Here is a 24,436-nt window from a genome sequence, read left to right on the forward strand (position 1 = left end):
AATTTGTTAAAGCCGCCATAGGAAAGCAATACACAGTAACTTCTTTAATAAATCACTGTCCTAGGTTTGCTGAAATCAGTTCTTTGCAGGCTTCTTTAATGATTCATTTATTCTACCTGGACATTAAATAGGGGGAATTCCTCAAAATACAGGACTGCTCTTCTCTTTCCATATTCCTTTGCTCTGGCTAATCTCATTCACACCCACAGCAATTACTACCTCAATATAATAAAATCCAAGTGTGAGTTCCAACTCTGATCTCTCCTCTGATTTCAAACTCAAATGCCAACATGACATTTCCATTTGGACATTCAAAAGGCACCTCAAATTCAACATATCCAAAAACCGATCTGGTCCTCTTCTGGTGTTGTCTCAGCAAATGCTAGAAACATGTATTCCATTACCCACAATTACTCTGAGGAGTTACTCTTCCTATCAACAACAGGTTGATTATACTGTTTCCTTCTAAATATCTCTTGAATCCATTCACACGACTACATTTCAAGCTATCATCATGTCTTCCTGGATAACTGCAATAGTTCCCTAACAAGTTTGTCATATTCTATCCATTCTTCATAATAACAAAATTATGTTTTCAAATTTAAAATCTGCTCATTGATTCCTCAATGACTTCTACTGTTCTCTCAATAACTACAAATCTGAATTTTATTGTTAAAACATTTTTTATAAAAAATAAAATTCTGGCCAGGTGTGGGTGGCTCATGGCTGTAATTCCAACATTTTCGGAGGCTGAGGTGAGAGGACTGTTTGAGCCCAGGAAGTTCAAGACCAGCCTGGGCAACATGGTGAGACCTTGTCTCTACAAAATATTTAAAACATTGCTGGGCATGGTGGTACGTGCCTGTAGTCCTTGGGAGGCTGAAGTGGGAGAATCACTTGAACTAGGAAGTTGAGGCTGTGATCAGCCGTGATAGCACCACTGCACTCCAGCCTAAGCAACAGGGACCCCGTCTCAATAAATAAATGAATAAATAAATAAATTCTGAATAACTTGTACTCAATCTTGTGTGATATAGGCCCTACATACTTCTCCTGCCACTTCTTCCATCACTCCCTCCAAAACATTGCTCTCCACAGTCCAACTGCACTAGCCTTCCCTCAGTTCCTTGGCATATGCCAGGCTCTCTCCTGATAGCTTCCGCATGTGCTTTCCCTCAGTCTACACTGCTGTGCAAACGTTCTACTCAACCTACTTCCTTCTCCTTACTATTGAACTCCTGCTCATCCTTCAAGTATCAAATTCCAGCTCAGCTACCAGCTTCTCAGGGAAGCTTTCCCTGGCTGTCCAACCTAAATTAGGTATCTTTCTATACTTTCATGGCACCATGTTCATCTTCTTCATTGTACTCATCAGAGTTCTAATTGTCTATTTTTACAATTAATTCTCTTCTTCACTAGACTATAAACTCCAAGAAGGTAGGTAATGCTTGCTGTATTCACTCTTCATCTTGAAGTCTAAGCATACTGCCTGGCACATAAGTAAGCACCAAACAGTATCTGCCAACTGAAAAATGAAATCTATTACAGCTTGAGTATCTTTTATCCAAAATGCTTGTAACCAAAAAGTGTTTTGTTTCTAATTTTTTCAGATTTTGGAATATCTGCATTTTATATATACGCCAGTTAAGCATCCCAAATCCAAAATGCTCCAATAAGCATTTCCTTTGAGTGTCATGTTGGCATTCAAAAAGTTTCAGATTTTGGAACATTTCAGATTTCAGATGTTTGGATTTGGGATGTTCAACCTGTACTTCAAGTATGAGTGTCCTGGAAGCACCTAATCTTTCTTCTTTAACTTTTTACATTTCATTACCAAGACTGTTAATATGTTTTAACCCAGACCCACAGCTGTTTAGATTTTCCTAAGGAAAAAAACATTTCACTGTCCAGTATTATCCATTATATATTAAATACGGTTCAGTTTATTTTAAAACAGCAGTTCTTGAGGCAACTCTAAAAATAAAAATTAATATAACTTTTGCTTCTACCATGGTAGAGTAATTGGGATCAGATTTACCCTCTTATAGTAACAACTAGAAAGTGGACAAAATATAAGAAACTGTTGTCAGACACTGGCAACAGACAGAAGGAAAACAAATTAGGTAAGTCGTATAACTGCCCTGTCATTCTGGCAGGAGGCCCTTTCCAGAACACTGTGCAGAAAGGGCTACACCAAACACAGTATGGCAACTTTGCCAAGTTGAGGAGACAGATCAAGGAGGTGAAGGTGACTACAATTTGTAGGGCAGTATAGAGAGAAGAGAGAGACTCAGAGAATAGAGAGTACCAGAAATTGGCATAGGGATCCTCTTGTGTTTTTGGTTGAATACTAATTTGCACATGCGTAAGGCAAAATTTCACAAGTCTTAGGCAAAGGACAAACGCCAGGAAACTATAAGATGAACAATTCCTAGAACTTATTCAGAAACACTAAGAATTACCATAGACTTCTCATCTGAAACTACACAAGTCAGAGATAAGAAAACTAAAACTTTGTTTCATAGCGAAAATCATATTTAATAGAGAATTATGAGTATATTTAAGTATAGATTCGGGGGCACATATGCAGGTTTGTTACATGGGTATATTGCATAATTCTGGGGTCTGAGCTTCTGGGGAACTCATCACACAGTTAACACAGTACCCAGGAGGTAGGTTTTCAACCCTACCCCCTCAGCCTCCTTTTGGAGTCACCAAGTGTCTACTGTTTCCATCTTTATGTCCATGTGTACCCACTGTTTAGCTCCCACTTATAAGTGAGAACATATGGTATTTTTCTGTTTCAGCATTAACTCACTTAGGATAATGGCCTCCAGCTGCATCCATGTTGCTGCAAAGGACATTATTTCATTCTTGATTACGGCTCTGTAGTATCCATAGTGCATATGTACCACATTTTCTTTTATCTAATTCACTGTTGATGAACACTTGATTCTGTGCCTCTGCTATTGTGAACAGTGCTGCATGCAATAAACATGCAAGCACAGGTGTCTTTACGACTAAAACCATTTCTCTTCCTTTGGGTAGATACCCAGTAATGAGATTGCTAGGTTGAATGGTAGTTCTGTTTTTAATTCTTTGAGAAATCTCCACAATGTTTTCCATAGGGGTTGTACTAATTTACATTCCCACCAACAGCATGTAAGCATTCCCTTTTCTCTGCATCCGCACTAACATGTCTTATTTTATTACTTTTTAATAACAGCCATCTAACTGCTATGAGATGGTATCGTGCTGTGGTTTTAATTTCATTTCTCTGATAATTAGTGACGCTGCACATTATTTCACCTTTTTTCGCCACTTGTATGTCTTCTTGTGAGAAGGTCTGTCCGTGTCCTTCGCCTACTTTTTAATGGAGTTACTTTTTCTCATTGATTCAAGTTCCTTATTTATTATGGACATCAGTCCTTTACTGGATGTAAGTTTGCAAATACTTTCTTCCATTCTGTAGGCTGTTTACCCTGTTTGTTTCTTTTGCTGTGCAGAAGCTCTGTAATGAATCCCACTTGTCTACTTTTGTTTTTGTTGCATTTGCTTTTGGGATCTTAGCCATAAATTCTTTAAATGTCCAAAAGACATTTTCCTAGGTTTTCTTCTAAAATTTTTATAGTTGCAGGTCTTAAGTCTTTAATTCATCTTGAATTAATTTTTGTATATAGTGAGAGGTAGGAGTCCATTTTCATTCTTCTACATATGGCTAGCCAGTTTTCCCAGCACTATTTATTGAACAGGGTGTCCTTTCTCTATTGCTCATTTTTGTTGATTCAGTTGATGATCAGTTCATAGCAGGTGTGTGGCTTTATTTCTGGGTTCTCTATTTTGTTCCATTGATGTACGTGTCTATCTTTGTACCAATTCCATGCTATTTTGGTTACAACAGCCTTGTAGTATAGTCTGAAGTTGGGTAATATGATGCCTCTGGCTTTGCTCCTTTTGCTTAGGATTGCTCTACCTATTTAGGCTCTTTTGTGGTTCCACATGACTGTTAGAATTCTTTTCTAATTCCGTGAAAAAAATGACATTGGTACTCTGATAGGAATTATACTGAAGCTATAGATTGTTTTGGGCAGTATGGTCATTTAACAATGTTGATTCTTTCAATCCATAAGCATGGGATGTTTTTCCATTTGTTTGTGTCATCCATAAATTCTTTCATCAGTGTTTTACAGTTCTCTTTGTAGAGATCTTTCCCTTTTCTGGTTAAATGTAATTCTAGATACTGTGTGTGTGTGTCTACTGTAAATGAAATTAGTTCTTGATTTGGCTCTCAGCTTGAATGTTATTGGTGTACAGAAGTGCCTGTGATTTTTGTACATTTATTTTGTGCCCTGAAACTTTACTGGAGTTGTTTATCGGGTCCAGGAGTTTTGGGGGGAATCTTTTGGGGTTTTTTAAGGTACAAGATCATGTCATCAACAAGCAGATAATTTGACTTCCTCTTTGCCTATTTGGACATCTTTTATTTCTGTCTCTTGTCTGATTGCTCTGGCTAGAACTTCTAGTACTATGCTGAACAGGAATGGTGAGAGTGGACATCCTTGTCTTGTTCTGGTTCTTAGGGGAAATGCCTTCAACTTTTGCTCATTCAGTAGGATGTTGGCTGTGGGTGAGTCATAAATGACTCTTACTATTATGAGGTATATTCCTCTGATGCCTAGGTTGTTGAGGTTTTATCATGGAGAGATGCTGGATTTTATTGCATGCTTTTTCTGCATCTATTGAGAGAATATGGTTTTTGTTTTTCAATTGTTTATGTGGTGAATCACATTTATTTATTTGTATATTCTGAACCATCCTTGAATCTAGGAAAAAACTTACCTGATCATGGTGAATTATCTTTTTGATGTGCTGCTGGATTCAGTCTGCTAGTATTTTGTTGAGGATTTTTGCCTCTATCTTCATCAGGGATACAGGCCTACATTTCTGTTTTTCTTTTTTGTTGTTGAGTCCTTGCCAGATTTTGATATTGGGATGATACCGGTTTCATAGAATGAGTTAGGGAAGGTATCTCTCCTCCTTACATTTTTTTTGGAACAGTTTCAGTAAGATTGGTACCAGCTCTTCTATTAATACCTAGTAAAATTTGGCTATGAATCCTTTTGGTGCAAGGCTTTTTGTGATTGGTAGATTTATTATGTATTCAATGTTACAACTCATTATTGGTCTGTTCAGGATTTCGATTTCTTCCTGGTTCACTTTTGGAAGGTTGTGTGTTTCCAGATGTTTATCTATTTCCTCTAAATTTTCTAGTTTATGCACATAAAGATGTCCACAGTAGTCTCTAAGGATCTTTTGTATTTCTGCGGTATCAACTGTAATGACATCTTTGCTATTTCTGTGCTTACTCGAATCTTCTCTCTTTTCTTGGTTCATCTAGCTAGCAGTCTATCCATTTTGTTTACCCTTTAGAAGGATAAACAGAACTTTCCGTTTTGTTGATTCTTTGTGTAATTTTTTGGTCTCAATTCTGTTTAGTTCTGCCCTAATCTTTGTTATTTATTTTATCCTGCTAGCTTTCAGGTTGGTTTGTTCTTATTTTGCTAGTTCCTTTAGGGACAATGTTAGGTTGTTAATTTGAGATCTTTCTTTTGATGTAGGAATTTAGCACTAAAATTTTCCTCTTAACTCTACTTTTGATATATCCTACAGGTTTTCATATATTGTTTCTATTTTCATTTGTTCCAAAAAAAACCTGTATTTCTGCCTTAATTTTGTTCTTTAGCCAAAAGTCATTCAGGAGCAAATTGTTTCATTTCCATGTACTTATGTGGTTTTTAGAGTTATTCTGGGTATTGATTTCTAATTTTACTCAGCTGTGGTCCAAACAGATGCTTGATATGATTTCTACTTTTTTGAACTTATTGAGACTTGCTTTATGACTGAGCATGTGGTCATTTTTAGAACATGCACAGATGAGTAAAATGTGTATTCTGTGGTTGTCGGGTAGGGTATTCTGTACATGTATGTTAGGTCCACTTGGTCAAAACTTTAACTTAAGTCGAGAATGTTAGTTTTCTGCGGTGATCTGTCCAGTGCTGTCAGTGGGGTGTTGCAGTCCTCCACTATTATTATGTGGCTGTCTCCTTTTCTTAAGTCTAGTAGTATTTGTTAAATGTGGGTGCTACAACACTGGGCATGGCATATATATCTAGGAGATATAAATCTTGTTGAACTGAATCCTTTGTCGTTGTATAATGCCCTTCTTTGTCTTCTGTTACTGTTGTTGGTTTAATATCTGTGTTATCTGATACAACAATAGCAACGCCTTCTCTTTAAAAAACCTATAAAGTGCTGAGAAATAAAAGTTCCATTCCAGAAATGCCTATCTTTTGCCTTTTTCACTGGCATTCTCTTACATGTGTACAGCAGTTTTCCAGGGGCTAAGCAACTCACAGGGTTATCACAATAGGTTATATTATTTTTTCTTTTGAAAAAGTTATTTTTCATAAAATATTATTTATGTTAACTTTAACTGGGTTATTACTTTGTAGATGAACTGATGAATAAATATTTTTTAGAGTTCTTAGTTTTAATTTCTAATAAAGTAAATTTCAATAGCTATAGCCTATTAAAGCACCTTGAGATCTTCAATAATTTTTAAGAACACAGACATCCCAAAACTTTTAAAAAGTTTGAGAATCGCTGCTTTTAGAAGTAGGAGCCACATCAAATTATTCCCTCATGGTATCATAGGGCCTGTGAGGAGGTTTTTTACTGCAAATTTAATTTCCTTAATAAATACATAGTTGTTTCCTTGTGTAAATCTGGGCAATGCATATTTTTTTAAAGAATGTTCCATTTCATCTATACTGTTTAATTATTAGCTTTTGAGTGTTTATAATATTCCTTTATTCTTTTAGTATCTGCCAGATATGTTGTGATGTCTGTCTTTCACTCCACATACTGATAATCTGTGGTTCTTTTTTTTTAATACTCATCAGTCAGGCTAGAAATTTAACAATTTTACTGATTTATTTCCAAAAATTCTAATTACATAAATCTTGATCCTCAAATACCTCATACAGATGGAGTTTTCTGCTAGCCCTGTTAGTCCTCAAACCACATTATGACAACGGCGGTATAAAGAAACACATTTAAAAGATCTGCAGGCCTCACTAAATCAGTATTTTCCAAATGACTAATACATGATGTTTCAAACTCATACATGGGCAAAACACTCATTTAAAATGCAAGATAGACCAATGAATTTTAATAGAATAGAATATGAAAAATTTATTCATATAGTTTCAGATTCTCCCTGCAGTTACCTTGTTAAGTTTTGGTGTAGTATATACAAAAGAGGAATATCCACATTATCTGTATGATGAAATGGGAAGTATACATAAGCACTGTTCCTATATACTGAAGTACGGGGCCGCTGCAGGAAAAGCACTTGTGAGACACGTTTTTATAGAACACAATTTTTACTTGAAAGAATGGCACACAAACTATGTTATTTAGACTAGGGTATGTGGAAGACATTTTCTTGAAAATGAACAAAGTATGCCTATCATTTCAAGAAAAATAAATTGACAGTATTTATTGCCAATGAGAAAATTCAAACTATCAAGTGAAAATGAAAATTTTGCAAAATTTTTATCTATCCCTGTGCAGGATCCAATGATTTTGCTGGTGAGATGAGTAGTTAGTAATAAATAATTTTTTGATATTATACAATAGAGCAGCTGTCAAACTTTTTGGTATCACTTTTCCTTTATACTCTTTAAACAAAGAACTTTGTTAACAGAAGCTTTTATTTATGTTGATATATCAGTATTTACTGTATTAGACAGAAGTGAGCACTTAAACTTTTAAAAATTTATTTAAACACAATAAACCTCTACTGCATGATTAACTAGCATTTTGATGGAAAATGACAATTTAACAAAAGAGAAAACCTAGTGAAAAGAGTGCTACTGTGTGAGAAAACATTTTACATGATCCATTTTCAAGGCATGATAAATATAAGTACTGGCAATCAGCCTGCGGTTGTGACAAACCACAGAGCTCATGCACCTACAAAGTCACTGTAAGTGATCAGAATGTAGAGGAGGGGTCAGCCCATAAAAGGGAAGAAAGTTTTGATACTGGAAAATCAAAACTTAAGTGGGGAAGGAGACTGGGGTATAACCTTATAAGGGGGATGATGAACTTAGACAACGTCTGGGAACATTGTAACCCCAAAGTACTTGACCAATGAGGAACTGGGGGAGGGACTTGCATACCAAGAGATAAATTACCTGCTGTAACTGCCCTGGGTGTGCGTGCCTACCAGACACATGATCTTGCAAGATCGCCATTAAAAGTCTTACTTGCGCTGTTCTTCATGTCTCCGAGTCCATTCTTTGGGTTTGGACGGGTGAATGTTTCTCTTACAAACTTGGGGGCCCGTCTGGGATCTTTATGCCTGCGTGGAGTGGGACTCCAGCCGAAAAGGTAGATGCATCTCACCCGATTTAGGGGGTCTGCTATGTCTGAGTGTCCTGGCTCCTCACACAGGCCATAGACAAACCTGAGCCTGTTATTCAGGAGGCAGTAGAGGTGACACAGGGAGAAAAGCAGGCACGGTGGCAACCAGGCAACCTCATGTGCGAGCCAAAGTAGGAAAAATGGACTCTAAGTACTGCCTTGGTGGTTGGGCATTTTTAGAGGTTGAGTGTGTGTGACTGAGACGTATCCTAGATACAAGGCAAATGCAGAGTCCAATCCGCAGTTTCGTTCTCCTGCAAGGGAAATGGCCGGAGGCGGACAAAGCGATTCTTGGGGTGTGCAAGAAACCTCCAGTTGGGGAGTTGAGTACACAGGGAAAAGCTCAAACACAAAGACTGACTGAAAATGAGAAACAGAAATTCTAGGCCTAGAGGACAAAGGAAAGAGGGAGCCAAAGAGAATCCCTCTGACATTCCTCTGGATAGTCCCTTGGGGAGAATGCTGCAGATTTGGAGTGACAACCCTTGAAACAGAGACAAGGAAAAGCAAAGATGATAAAGTATTACTGTTTTATCTGGCCCAAAGACCCCATTTGTAAGCCTTTGGTCTTCTGGCCTAAGTTTAGCTCAGATGAGGAATAGGTGTGCCAAGCTTTAATTCTCTATGTGAACAATAAAACACCATCCTCACAAGAAGAGATAGGTTGCTCTCCGCCGGATCAAGGAATTAGTCCCCATGTTCCCCTTCAAAGAAAAAGAAGAACAGTTTAATAAAAAGCCCTTGCCCAGGGAAAAGCCTTGGGACCCCCTATCATGCTCATCCCCTCCATACATCTTACAAAATAGGGGACAGAAAGATCAAGGGGCAGCAGGAGGGTTAGAGGAAGAGAGATCTGGAGACCATGGGGGAGCTGAACCAACTGCTCCTTTAAATCCTTATCCAAATTTAAGAAAAGAATTAGAACAGTGTAAGAGGGCTATTTTCCCTATCCCTTCCACACAGCAGGCATCTAGCATGTTCCCTCTTAGGGAAGTTCCCATGGGACTGGGAGAGACTGGCTTTATAAATGCTCCTCTTACAAGTACTGAAGTTAGGAATTTCAAGAAAGAAATGAAACCACTCCTAAAAGATCACCTTGGTTTAGCAGACCAGCTGGACCAATTCCTAGGACCCAGCTTTTACACTTGGGCTGAAATGATGTCCATCATGAATACTCTGTTCACAGGAGAAGAAAGGGGAATGATCAGGAGACTGGTCATGACCACCTAGGAGAGGCAACACCCTCTCAGGCAAGGAGTCTTGCCAGCCAAACAAAAATTTCCAAATGTAGATCCCAAATGGGATAATAATGATCCCAGGCACAAGGCCCAAATGCAGGACCTCAGGGAACTAATAATTAAAAGGATAAAAGAGTCCACTACTAGGACACAAAATGTCTCAAAGGCATTCGAGATTCAAAGATTAAAAAGAAGAAACTCCCTCTGTATTCCTTCAGAGATCAGATGAGAAAACAATCCGGATTAGATCAGAAGAACCCAGTAGGGCAAGGCCTTTTGAAGGGTAACTTTGTAACTAAGAGCTGGCCTGACATGACAAAGAAAATTACTAAAGATTGATGCATGGAATAACAAACCAATTGAGGAATTACTGAGGGAAGCTCAGAAAGTCTTTTTGTAAGGAGAGAGGAAGAGAAGCAGAAACAAAAGCAAAAAACATGGTTTCTACTAGGGAAGAGGTAGTCAGAAAAAGGTTAGATCAAGATCCCCTCAAAGGAGACCAGGGAATGATAGATTTCAACACAGACAAAAAAAAGGAAATGCAGGGAAAAGCTCCTAAGACTATGAGTGGATGTTACAAGTGAGGAAAGCAAGAGTATTTTAAGAGAGAATGTCTTGAATGGAAGCAAGGTGATTCCCATCATGGCTGCTGATGAAGCCTGGGGGGTCAGGGGATCCTTCCGAGAAGGTCCCACAGGAACCCTTGATAAATTTGAAGGTGGGACCCAAGGGAGAAGTAACATTTTTGGTTGATACTGGGGTGGTTCGCTCCTCCCTAATTCACCAACCAAGGGGTACAGAACTCTCTAAGGAAAAATGGACAATATCGGGGTAAAAGGGGAGGGATTTCAATAAAATGTTAATTAGATTGGGACCAGAACAAATTGAGGGGTCACTCTTACATGTTCCTGAAGCAGGAACTAACTTCCTGGGTCACGACCTGATTGTGAGATTGGGTTCAGGATTAGGAATAGAGAAAGGATAACTGAAAGTAATGACGGGCCTCCCAACAGAGAAGGAGGACAGAAAAATTAATCCCCTTGTTAGGGAAGGCAACAGAGGAGGGTTAAAAATCACACTCTTACAGATTGAACTAAAACAACCAGGGGAAGTCATTTGCAGATAACAATATTCCATTTCTACTGAAGGGAGAAAAGGTCTCCAACTGGTAATAGAGCGATTGATTAAAGATGGGCTATTAGAACCCTGTATGTCACAATACCTCAATTCTCCCAGTCAAAAATCCTGATGGGTCGTATAGATTGGTGTAAGATCTAAGGGCTATAAATCGAATTGTCCAGACCCACCACCCTATGGTGCCTAACGCCTACACCTTCCTTAGTAAGATACTATGAATGTAAGTAGTTCAGTGTGGTGGATCTAAAAGCTGCATTCTGGGCATGTCCCCTACACTTTAGGTTTAGGGGCCTCTTTCCCTTTGAATGGGAAAATCCTATAACTGGGAGAAAGCAATAGTACCGCTGGACTGTGCTGCCACAACGTTTCAAGGAAGCCCCAAACTTACTTAGTCAAATCTTAGAAACTAAGTCCTGGAAGTATTCCAACCTTCCAGGGGAATCCAGTTGTTACAACACGTAGATGATCTTTTACTTTCTGGGGAGAGTAGGGCCAAGGTATCAGAAACCACAACAAGCTTGCTTAATTTCCTAGGAGAAAGGGGATTGCGAGTCTCTAAGAACAATTGCAGTTTGTGGAAAAAGAAGTTAAAACGTTTAGGACACCTGATTAGTGAAGGAGAGTGGACAATAAACCCGGAGAGAATATCGGGAATAGTGAGTGGGTCTGCTTTTGCCTAAGTCAAAGAGAGAACTCCGAAAATTTTTAGGTTTAACTGGCTATAGTAGGTTATGGATTAACTCATATGCTCAAACGACAAAGATTCTGTGTATCTCAAGTTATCAGAAGAGGAACCCCAATTCCCCACATGAACTTATATTCATAATTCAAAATGCACATATTCAAATGTTTGATTGGCTTCAAGTCCACTGAATATGTGCATTTTAAATTATGAAATATTAATGTATTGTACATGAAATATGACTTGACATCACAGAGTAATCTTAGTTCATGGCAATGTTATTTTCTGAAAGTACCTGCAGAAATTTGTCTTTTCTAGTTTCCAAAAATCTCAAAGGTGGGGGTCTTTGAATGTCAGATAGTGCATGAGGTACATTAGGATACAGTAATTTCAGCATAATTCATATTCATAATTCATAGTGAGGAAACCTGAAAGTTGCTATTAGCTACCAAAAATGAAAGGTGGGGCGGGGTCGCTGGGGGGGCGGGGGGCCTTGTGAGCCAGTGCCTGGACTCCCACATCACAAATGGAAGGGCAGCACCTGGACGGAACTCAAGGCCTGACTGGTTCCTCCTAAGTAGGACGCAATCTGGTTGGCAGGGCAACTGGCCTTCAGTTGGTAGCCTTCAGTTAGTGCCTTCAGTGGGTGCCTTAAGTTGGTCGCATTTGGTTACCTTTCCTGGGCAGAGGCGGCAGGTGCTCAGTTCTGCAGACGTGGGGACAAGCGAAGGCCCAAGCTGCCCAAAAAGAGGAGAGGTGGCCCATGGGAACCACAATGACCTGTCGCATGTGCACCAAAGCCAGCTCCAGGCAGGGCTGGTACAGTGCGTCTGTGGAGTCGTCCTGCAGCTCTGACATGTATGAGTCAGCAGCCAGGAAAGGTGCAGGCCCCAGCAGAGAGGAGCAGAGGTGCCCGGAACATGCTGTCCGCCAATGCCAGCCCCAAGTGGGGCCAGCTCAGGGGGTGGTGGGCGGAGCCATCCAGCAGCTCTGAGATCCACGAGGTAGAGATGGCAGTAGTGCCAGGCTCCACTGCTTTGGAGCTTGCACAACCGGATTCGGGAGCCGTGACTTGCAGCACATTGGCAACCAGAAGACACCCAAAGGTAGGGAGGCCACAGTTACCGTTTGGCCTTAGGAGCTCCTCTGGCTGTTGCTGACCCAACGTTCCCTCCCAGAGACATCCACAGCCTGGGACTCCCCGTTCCTGCCCCTAGTTAGCTTTCCTAGGCCCAGGCCCCAAGCAGGAGGACTGGCTCTGCCTCGTGGCTCCACCCCTTCTTCTTTCCCTGGTGCATCTGGCCAATCAAGTTATTAGAAGAGGAACCCGATCCCTTGCAGTGGTCATCAGAAGAAATTCAGGCAGTGAAAGAGCTAACTCAGGCCCTCATTACAGCCCTGGCCCTCCCAGGTTCTTTAGAGAACCCATTCCATCTGTTTGTAACAGTAGACCAGGGCATGGCCCTTGGGGTGCTTACTCAAACACGGGGTGGGAAGAGGCAACCTGCTGCTTTTGTCTCCAAGCTTCTCGATCCTGTCTCTCAAGGATAGCCCAAATGTGTGCAAACAATAGCTGCCACAGACCTGCTGGTAGAGGAGACTAGAAAGCTAACCTTTGGTGGGGCCCTAATAGCACCCCACATCTAGTCAGGAATATATTAAATCAAAAAGCTGGAAGATGGTCAACTGATTCTCGGATTCTAAAATATGAGGCCATATTACTAGAAAAAGATGACTTGGTCGTAACAACAAATACTTGCCTGAATACAGCCAGTTTCCTATGGAAAGGAGAGGAGAACAAAGAGACATCAGATCCTAACTGCTTAGATATCACAGAATACCAAACCAAAGTTAGACCAGATGTTAGAGAAGCTCCACTACATGATGGGATAAGGCTGTTTGTGAATGGGTTGCCTCCAGTGATAGATGGCAAGGGACATAATGGTTATGCTGTCATTGACGGAAATAAACACTCCTTATGTGAGAAAGGAAGACTACCTAATGGCTGGTTAGCCCAAACCTGTGAATTATATGCTCTTAACCAGGCCCTAAGGCTCCTTGAAGGCCAAAATGGCACTATATACACTGATTTTAAGTATGCCTATGAGGTGGTACACACTTTCGGAAAAATCTGGACAGAGTGGGGCCTAATAAATAGCAGGGGAAAATAATTGGTACATGGGGGAACTGGCCAAACAGGTTTTAGAAAGCCTCTTGCTTCCAGCAGAGGTAGCCATAGTTCATGTAAATGGTCATCAGAAAGGGAACACTATAGAAGCTGTAGGAAACACGTTTGCAGCTGAAGCTGCTAAGCAAGCCTCCCTGGAGGAAGAAATTAGACTATTTAGCCTGATCTAAGGTAGTATTAAGGCCCCAGTTTATCAGAGATGAGAAGGAAGAATTAGACAGGATAGGGGTCACTCAAACTGAAGATGAGATGGGTACTTCCCAATAGGAGAGAAATAAGTAAACCCCTGATGAGAAAGCTAATGTCTATATTACACAAAAGGAGTAATTGGGGATCCCGGGCTCTGCATGATGCAACACTTCAGAATTATGGGTGTACAGGGATTTATACCCCTGCTAAACAAGTGTGTGGAAGTTGTGTAACTTGTCAAAGGATAAACAAAAAGGTGATCAGAAAACAGGCCACAGGAGGAAGACCTCCCAGAGTAAGATCATTTCAAAGCATTCAAGTAAATTTCACAGAAATGGCCAAAGGAGGAAGACTAATGTATTTACTGGTGATCCTAGGTCACCTTTCCAGCTGGGTGGAAGTCTTGCTCCTTCCAACAGTCATGACCAGTAATGTGGTGAAAATAATATTAGAACAGACTGTACCTAGATTTGGCCTGGTGGAAAACATTGATTCAAACAATGAGAGCCACTTTACCTCAACGGTGTTAAGGGGAATTATGGAAGGTTTACAAATTAGATGGGATTATCAAACCCCTTGGCATCCCCTTCCTCTGGAAAGGTAGAAAGAATGAATCAAACTCTCAAAAAGCATAATCACCAAACTAAAAGACCTGGTCCAAATGTCTCCCAATAGTACTCCTTAGGATTATGACAGTCCCAAGAAAATACTTGGGATTGTCCCCCTACAAGTTATTATAGGGGCTCCCATATCTGAGCAGAGCTACAGATCTCCCTACTATGGAAACCAAGGATCAATGCTTAAGAAATTATATACTGGCCATATCTTCCACCCTGTCATTCCTTAGGTTAGGAGGACTTCTGAAGACTTAAATGCCACCTCTTGAGTTCACGGTTCACCACTTTCAGCCTAGCAACTTGGTGCTGATTAAGACTTGGAAAGAAGACAAGCTCCACCCAAGCTGGGAAGGTCCCTGTCAAGTGCTCCTTACCACTGAGCCAGCCGTGCAAACAGCTTAACAGGGGTGGACTCACTATCCTTGAGTCAAGGGATTGGTAAAAGAGACCCCAGAAGGGAGGGGAAAAGACCAGTGGAAAGTGCACTAAGGAACCCTTAAAGTTAACTCTGAGAAAAATTTAAAAAGAAAACATGGGTTGGCCCCATTTCTTGAAGTTAATACGGCTGAGATGAGCTACTATACAAAGAGCAGAAGGTCAAAATGGAAACTGGCAGGGGACTCCTCCCTATCCAATCAGGTTGGTAATTAGTGTAACCAAGACGGTAGCACCCCAGACTATAAGATTTGATGCCTGCCATGTCTAACCTTGTGGGAATTTGGAAAATCAGGGATAGCTCTCATAGGCAGATAAATATCTTTGCCCTGAACCAGATACAGGTTATAGTAGAGCATCACCCTGCCCACCTAGCTGGGATGATGTATGATGGACTACCCAACTTCAGGGTTGGACAGTAAACATGGGTTGGGTAACTCTGAGCTGGAGACCCTTGAAGAATAAACTACATCTGTCCAAGGGCTCCCTGCCAAATAACTGCCACAATTTAGAATGTAATCCTATACTCATCACCATTGACAATCCAGCCATTCTAGACCAAGAACCAAATCTAAATACTGGCAGTCAGCCTGCGGATGTGACAAATCACATGGCTCATGCATCTATAAAGTCATGATAAGCGATCAGAATGTAGAGGAGGGGTCAGTCCATAAAAGGGAAGAAAGTTTTGCTATTGGGAAATCGAAACTTAACGGGGAAGGGTACTGGGGTATAACCTTTTGAGGGGGATAATGAAACTTACGCAACGTCCGGGAAGATCGTAACCCCATAGTACTCGACCAATGAGGAACTGGGGAAAGGACTTGCATGCTAGGAGATAAATTACCTGCTGTACCTGCCCTGGGTGTGCCTGCCTACCAGACACCTGATCTTGCAAGACTGCCATTAAAAGTCTCACTTCCACTGTTCTTCGTGTCTCTGAGTCCATTCAATGGGTTTGGATGGTTGAATGTGTTTCTCACACATTGTTTTACATTTCTGCAAATCCCTTTATTGTCTGGCTTAATTTCAGACAGCTGGGTTCTCTCATTTGCTTCTATATGATCTGTGGCCACATGACAGGGCAAGTCACATGGCCTCAGAAAAACTCTTGAGAACAGACACGAAAAAGGCAAGTAACACTTCCAGTATTATATGAAAACATTCTTGACTTCATAGAATCCCTGAAACATCTTCCTATTAAGTTTAAAACTCCTTTCTGTTAAAGAGATGGTAGTCTTAGCATACTTACACGAAAAAAACAATGTTGCAAATCTCTTATTTTATAAAAATTATTTCTCTGTTAAGAATACATTTCTTTTAAACAAAATATATTTCCTAGACTTTAATCAAATAAAAGCAGTTATCAGTACTCTAGTCCTCAATTAATGTAAGCTAATATGATTTTTGGATCCTTACAAATTGTACATGTAAGCATGTACCCATGTATATAAATCTCTATCCCATGCACACAAAATACATAAAAAGAAATACACCAAAATATTACCAGCCAGATTATAGATACTTTTAATCTTTACCTTTTTCCTCAATATTTTATATTTGCTGTTAGTTCAAAAAAAAATTTTTTTTTTTTTTTTTTTTTGAGACGGAGTCGTGCTCTGTCGCCCAGGCTGGAGTGCAGTGGCCGGATCTCAGCTCACTGCAAGCTCCGCCTCCCGGGTTTACGCCATTCTCCTGCCTCAGCCTCCCGAGTAGCTGGGACTACAGGCGCCTGCCACCTCACCCGGCTAGTTTTTTTGTATTTTTAGTAGAGACGGGGTTTCACCGGGTTAGCCAGGATGGTCTCGATCTCCTGAACTCGTGATCCGCCCGTCTCGGCCTCCCAAAGTGCTGGGATTACAGGCTTGAGCCACCGCACCCGGCTAAAAAAAATTTTTTTAATGCTTCCTGTTGCTCTCTTCCTCTCATCAGCACTAGTTGATATTATTTTCAAAAAGAGTATGCCCTGACCTTGGGGAACCAGAAGGTTTTAGTTAATTAGAATTATGAAGAAGCAGAGCAAGGATAAAAATAAACCAGGAAATAGGATGCAATGGACCCTATGTTAACACATCAAAGAATTTAGAATTCTGATCTAAGAGTATAGGATTTCCAGTAACATATGTTCTTTCCATAAAATAATGATTCTTCCTCTACAGTTCTAGCAGTAACTATGTACACCAATAAAATAGTGACACACATTTAGCTCTGTGCCTTATGAAGTGTTTTCACTTATTATTCCTTGATCTTATATCATCACTGACTACACTACTTTAAAATTCATACTCTAAATGAATTTAATATTATTTTTTTAAAAAAGGAGGCCTCATCTTTTCACACATTATCACTATTCATGATAATGTTGTCTCATGGAAAAACAGAGTTGCGGCAAAGGGCCAACTAACTCAAAGCAATACACCGCTCTAAATTCTTTCAATTAGGGATCTCAAAACGTTATTGCTTAACTGGTGTTTGCAATACCATACTAATATGGTAATAAGAGTGACACCCATTATACTATAATTAACAAGAGAAGGGGACAGCAAAATGCAGAATCACAAACAACTTTTTCTACTTAACTGGCAGAGGAAAGAGGGGCAGCACAAAGCAGTGGCTGGGAGTTTGGCATCTGGAGCCGACTATCTGGATTCAGACTCTGACTCTGCAACTCATGTATGACCCTGCACAAGTTACTTAACTTCATCTTGCCTGAGTTTTCCCAGCTATGAGGGAGAGAGGAGAATAACCATATCTACCAGCAAGGTTAAATAATTGAATGAGTTACTATTTGTAAAGTATTGGCACATAATATTTGTTAAAAGTAAAAGAAAAACCCTGAAGCTAAAGTTCAAACACTTTATTAAATAATGAAACAATTGTAGAGATGCAGAAAATCAAATTAGATAATTCAGAATACTGCATCCTCAATTTCTGAACTTCTTAAAAAGGTGTGGTTTTCAACTATCCCTTAGCAAAAGTACAAACTGGTAAAGTATAAATGACTTTCAGAGATGCCATAGAAGAGTTTGGCTGGATACAGATAAAGTGCCTTTTTGCTTATATAAATTGAATAGGAAAATGTTCTGTCTTTAAGACAAGTTTTAAGACACGTTAAATACTAGCATCAACAGGACACCTCAGTTGCTCTTGTTGACTACCAAAAAAAGGCAAAAATGCTGATCTCAATGTGTCAAATCTGTTTAAAGTTTAGATGGAAGAAATGAGCAATCACATAAAATGAAGACTGAAGCCAACTTCCTAAAGAAATGGAGTGTCCCAGGTTAAGGCAAGATAAGTACAGGCTGAAAGACATGTCATCCTGCCAGAAAGCAAGGAAGCACTCAACGAACAACCAGGTCAGATCAAAATGGACACAGCAGCCATCTCAAGAGATTCTCACTGGCCAAATGTGAGACAACCGATCATCAAAAAGAATAACACCTAAAGTGAACAGAAGAAAAAAAAAGAATTACAGTCAAAATCAATGAAATTAAAAACAGGAAAATAGAAAGAAAAAAAAAAAGCTTGCTCGCTGAAAATATAAATGAAACTGTTAAAACCTCTAGCCAGACTAATCAAGAAGGTCAAGATGACCCTGGCCAACATGGTAAAATCTCCACCTCTACTAAGAAATACAAAAATTAGCTAAGCATCGTGGCATATGCCTGTAATCCTAGCTACTTGGAAGGCTGAGGCAGGAGAATCGCTTGAACCCAGGAGGTTGAGGTAGCAGTGAGCCAAGATCGTACCACTGCATTCCAGCCTGGGTGACAGAGTGAGATTCTGTCTCAAATAAAAAAAAGAAGAAGAAAAAGAGAGAAGGCACAAATTACTAACGTAACAAATGGAAGAGGGGTCATCATTACTTATCCCAAGTACATTTAAAGTACAACAAAGGAATACTATGAACAACTTGAACAAACCTGTAACTATTAAAGAAACTGAATCAATAATCTGAACAGATCTGTATCTATTAAAAAATTGAATCAATAGTTATTAACTTTTTAAAACAGAAAATGCGAGGCCCGAACAGTTTTACTGGTGAATTCTTCCAAACATTTAAGGAAAAAAAATGTGATACCAATTCTCTACAACCTCTTGCAGAAAATAAAAACAGAAGGAACATTTCCTGACTTATTCTAAAAGAGCAGCATTATTCTAATAATAATAATAATAATAAAACAAAGAGATTGTAAGAAAAGAAAGCTACAGACCAGTATCTTTCATGAACATAGGTAACAAAAATCCACAACAAAATATTAGTAAATTGAATCCATTAATGTAGAAAAGGAATTATTCACCATAACCAGGTGAGATTTATCCCAGGTATGCAAGGCTGGTTCTAAAATCTACTAATGTAACCCTAACCCACCACATCAACAGGCTAATGAAGATAAATCAAATGATCATATCAACGGATGCAGACAAAGTATCTAACAAAATCTAACACCACTCATGATGAAAACGCTCAGAAAACCCAGAATGGAGAAGAATTTCCTCAATTTGATTTTTTTTAAAAAAATCTACTCTACTCCCCTCAAAAAACCCTCTACAGTGAACATAGAATGGTGAAAAACTAGATACTTTCCCCCTAAGAACAAGAATAAGGCAAAAACGTCTCCTCCCATCACTCCTATTCAACATCATACCTAAAGTACTAAATACTGCACTAAGACAATAAAAGGGAAGAAAAGGCACACAGATGGAGGGGCGACAAGAAACAAAACTGTTTTTGTTTGCAGATGACATGACTGTCTACCTAGAAATTTCTGAAGAATTGAAAAAAAAGAAAAAACCCTCCTAGTTGATACAGCTGTTTCCATTGCGTGTGAGTTAACAATTCTGATACTGCTATAAGATCTATGTTGGAATTGAACAACTAAGTAAATACATGGTGTGTGCTGAGAGGCAGGTTTCCCGCTACTGGAGGAAATTTACTGGTAAGGGGAGGACCAGGAATGATCCATACGGTAATAGATTAGAATTGAAGACACTAAGAATTCATGTTTAGCTTGTACAGATACAGATGGTTACAAATATTTATGCACATATATTTATATATAATATTAAATACTTACATGTGTCTATCTAGACATGTAGATATACAGATATTTCTAATATACGAATATATTTCTTTGCTCTATCTGCTGAGAGTACCTAAAAGAAACAAAATCCCAGTAGCAACAAGCACACCTAGAACTTTGTTTCTAATACCATTTCCTAATTAAAGGAAACAGTGCTCCTTAGAGAAATGGCTGATCCCAGGACTAGGGTAGAAAACATACAAGATGAGCTGGGAGCATCCTGCAGTGCCAGAAAGAAAGTGCTCAGAAAACACCCACACTGATGGCTCCCAATGGCCAAATCTGAAACAATGTGAGTAGCAAAATGAAGTATTATTAGCATTGGACTGTAACACAAAGTATAAAATAAGCAACCATGAGTCCATACTGATATAAATGACTGAATAAATTACTAAATGGGAGAAAATAAAAATCTCCTGCACAGAAGGATTACAAATATTAATAATTTATGTAGACGCTTTGCCATCAAGAAGCAGGACATAACTTCCTACTCTAAGTGTGGGCTGTGCATGGTCATCTTTCCCGAATAGTACAGTATGAAAAGGAGGAAAAAAGAGTAACTTTACAATGGAAAAATCTGACAAACATTACTTCAACCAGGTGATCAAAGTCAAAACCAAGTCATAAATTATGTTAACAGTACGTACCCTTGACAGGATGTGATGAAATGATGCTTTACCTCTGTGGATTTTCCTTCTAGAAACCCATAAGGCTAGTCTAAAAATAAGAAAACCATTAGACAAATTCCAATAAAACGGTATTCCCACAAAATATTTGAGCAGTCAAGGTCATCAAAAAAAAAAAAAGGAATATCTGAGAAACTCACAGCTAAGAAATCCTCAGGAGATATGACAAAATGTAATGTGGTATTCCAGATGGGATCTTGTAAAAACAAAACAAAACAAAAACACTAGCTAAAAACTAAGAAAAGCTGAATAAGCTATGGATTTTAGTTAATAATGTACCAATAATTTTCACTAACTGTAACAAATGTGCCATGCAAACATATGATGTTAATTATAGGAGAAATTGGGTGTGGGGTATATAGAAACTATAGTATATACTCAATTTTTCTGTAAAACCAAAACTTCTACAAATGAAGACTATTTTAAAAAGAATGACTGAAATGATCATAAAACTTTTGAAAAATCAAAAATCCCTGTGATACAGAGAGAGTGAAAGTTATGTGCCACTTTTTGGAGATGACTACTAACCAATTTTCAAAACTGGCATGTTAAAGGGTTGGTATGTTAAAGAGAAATAAACATTTATCTCATCTTGTTAGGAAGAACTGTAGTTAATCCTAGTTGACAAGGGGGAAAGGTCTTTTTAACAAAGGAAAGCTGGTTAATATTAATAGATCAAACAGGATGATAGGTGGGAGGCCCAGATGGGCAGATCACTTGAGGTCAGGAGTTTGAGACCAGCCTGGCCAATATGGTGAAACCCTGTCTCTACTAAAAATATGAAAATTAGCCAGGCGTGGTGGCACGTGCCTGTAGTCCCAGCTACTCGGGAGGCAGAGGTGACAGAATCGCTTGAACCCAGGAGGTGGAGGTTGCAGTGACCAGAGATGGTGCTACTGCACTCCAGCCTGGGTGACAGAGTGAGACTCTGTCTGAAAAAAATAAAAATAAAAAAGAAGGATGATAGGGTTAGAAAAACAAAAAACAAAAACAAAAAAACACCATTTGCAAGCCCAAATGAAACAACTGATTCAAAGCTCACCAAGAGACTCTAAACACATAGGCTGCTGGAAAACAGAATATTCACAGGGAACCAAAATGTCATCTCGCTGATGAACTGCTGATTGTCAAGGGGAAACCCATCGTTATAATGGACAGATCTGGTGAATACCATCTTAACACCAAATGATCACACTTTAGGCAAACCACCTGATGCCTGTGTTATGAGTCAATATAATGTACATAGGAATAACTAAGCCAAAAAAACTAAATATAATCCAGCCTTTAGACTCAACCTTCTACTTTAGGAAACAGTGGAACAGAGATACAAGTTAATTGCTACAAGAAAACAATCAGACAAATCCAAAATAAGGGAAACATTCTATGACAAATGGCCTGGTCTCTTCAAGAAGCCAGTATCATAAGTGTAAAAAAAAAAAAAAAAAATAGAAAACAGGACAATTGCTGTATGTTAAAAGTGACTAAAGCAACAACAATCAAACGTAGTTCATAAACTGATTCAATATTGGTTTGAAAAAGTTGACCTTTTTGGAGAAGAGGGGCAGAACAAGATGGAAGAATAGGACTCCCCAGTGACTGCCCCTAACAGAAACATCAATGTGAACACTATTCATGCACGAAAACATATTCACAAGAGCTAAGGAAACAAGGTGAGAAATCACAGTACCTGATTGCAGCACAAACTGATCTTTTGGGGGACTAATTAGCAAAACTTGAATATGAACTAGATATTAAGGGCTTAAGTATGACATATGTAAGAGAATGTGCTTACTTTTAGGAGAGACATAAACAAATATGACAAAAAAACTAACAACTACAATATCCAAATGAAATATACAGGTGTTTACCATAATATTCTTTCAATGTGTATGTCTGAACATTCTTCAGTTGGGAGTGATATGAGAGAATGAAGTCACTTTAAAATGTGGGTGAGGACGGTGGCCAAAATGTTCAGTTTTAAGGAACCAAAAAACAGTAATAGCCGATTCTACTGACAGGTCTAACAAAGAAACACACTGATCTTAAATCAGGTTCCTATGACACATATACTGGAAGACGGAGCCAAAAAAGAGAGGGCATCACTTTACTAAACAATTCCTATCCTCAAAGTTTAAAATATCAACCAAAACTCTGCTGATAAAACCTTCTGAAATACACCCAGTATCTATCATTTTCTCAAGAGAAGAAGGGGCTATTAAAGATATATCATTTTTGCTCAATTATAATGATTAAGATGGATGGAAAACTTTGTAATTTTGAAATTTAAGAAGTATGGGAATAGCTTAGAGAATCAAAAACAAAAACTCTTTAAGACCTTACATTTATTTTCATACACAGATGAAGATGGCATCCTAAATCAAAATCAGTATCATTTTGTATCTCTCATATAAATAATGGGTTCTATGAAATTACATTTGTTCTGCAATCCCTTACACACTAGTGGTTGGGCAGATTTATACTGCTATAAACACAACCGTAAGTCCAGCCCCAAAGTTGACTCCTTTAATTAATGACTCAGTATCCTAGGGTTTCTGAGAAATTTTAAAATTTTATTCAACATGACTAAGTAGATACTTCTCAAAGCCACCCACATAATACCTAGATTCCACAGTCTTTTAATTACGACAATATCATTACAACAAATATCTCAGCTCCTTTTACACATGACTGCCCTTTTACACTCCTAATAGACATGAAAATGTTACCCTATACCTTTATCTTTTCCAAACTTTGCAAAAATATCTAGTTTTTTCTACCATTTTCCCCTCCCATTTCTATTTCCAAGGCTATTTCCCCCTTTTCTAATAATTCCTATAATCTGTAGAAACTGGTACCCAAAATCTTACCCCTAGGAAAAACTGAAACCACATATACTACAATTTCAAATAGGGAATCTTATGACATAAACTTTGATCAACCTAACAAATCATTTTCCTTAAAATGGTGAACTAGATAATTCAAACCAATGATCTTACTGGGAGCAACTAGAAAAACTGGACACCTGCTCAAGTCCCCAGTAAAAAATGTTTTAAAAATCAAAACCAAAAAACCTGTTTGAGGGCATCAGAGTGCCACGGTAGTGAAAAAGCATGAAGACCAGATCTGGTAGAATAAGGAAAAGCTCATAAGGGAGCCTGGCATCCGGGGCCGTTTTTCCTCCTGAAGGGATCTGCTAATTCCAAAGAGGTGGCTGAGAAGCTGAGCTTGAACCTGCAACAGATTTACATGACGAGAGATGATTAAATACTGGAGTTAAGGGTTCAAGAAAGTGTGGGGGTGGGGGCGTGTGGGGCTGATAACACCCCTGGCTTTATGCTAGGACTCCAAGGGGTCATATCCCAGAAGTAAATAAAACAAAATAGACCAGCATTTGTAGACTCTGGAACCCAGTTTTGAAACATTATAGTCTCTGACTGGATTAAGATGATCCAGGATTGCTAGTGCCACTAGCTTGCCTCCTGCCAAGTCAACAAAAATCCTCTCTAGAAGGAGATAGCATCATTCCCAAACCTTAAATTATCTATATAATTTTTATTATATAACGTCTTAAGTTATCCAACACAGACATGCTTAATATATTCAAAAAAGTTTTTTTTTTTTTTTTTTTTTTTGGAGAATCATGAAAGACTGGCGCAGTACAAAACTCTGCTAACTTCAAAATTTCAAATA

The 24,436-nt window shown here is 38.9% G+C and overlaps 1 protein-coding gene across 15 annotated transcripts in view; it reads right to left on the minus strand.

Moving 5' to 3' along the window:
- The window catches only part of MAPK8 (mitogen-activated protein kinase 8), a 130,590-nt gene that overhangs the window by 96,578 nt on the left and 9,576 nt on the right, over positions 1 to 24,436 (minus strand). For 7 of the 15 annotated variants that reach the window (XM_030940781.1, XM_030940785.1, XM_030940793.1 and 4 more), the window contains one exon: positions 20,708 to 20,777. The exons of the other annotated variants lie outside the window; for them this stretch is intronic. The gene's annotated coding sequence lies outside the window, so the exon portion shown is untranslated. The remainder of the gene's footprint in view (positions 1 to 20,707; positions 20,778 to 24,436) is intronic. 15 annotated transcript variants of the gene reach the window in all.

The sequence above is a fragment of the Rhinopithecus roxellana genome, chromosome 11 (assembly GCF_007565055.1).
Source record: "Rhinopithecus roxellana isolate Shanxi Qingling chromosome 11, ASM756505v1, whole genome shotgun sequence".
Taxonomy (NCBI): domain Eukaryota; kingdom Metazoa; phylum Chordata; class Mammalia; order Primates; family Cercopithecidae; genus Rhinopithecus; species Rhinopithecus roxellana.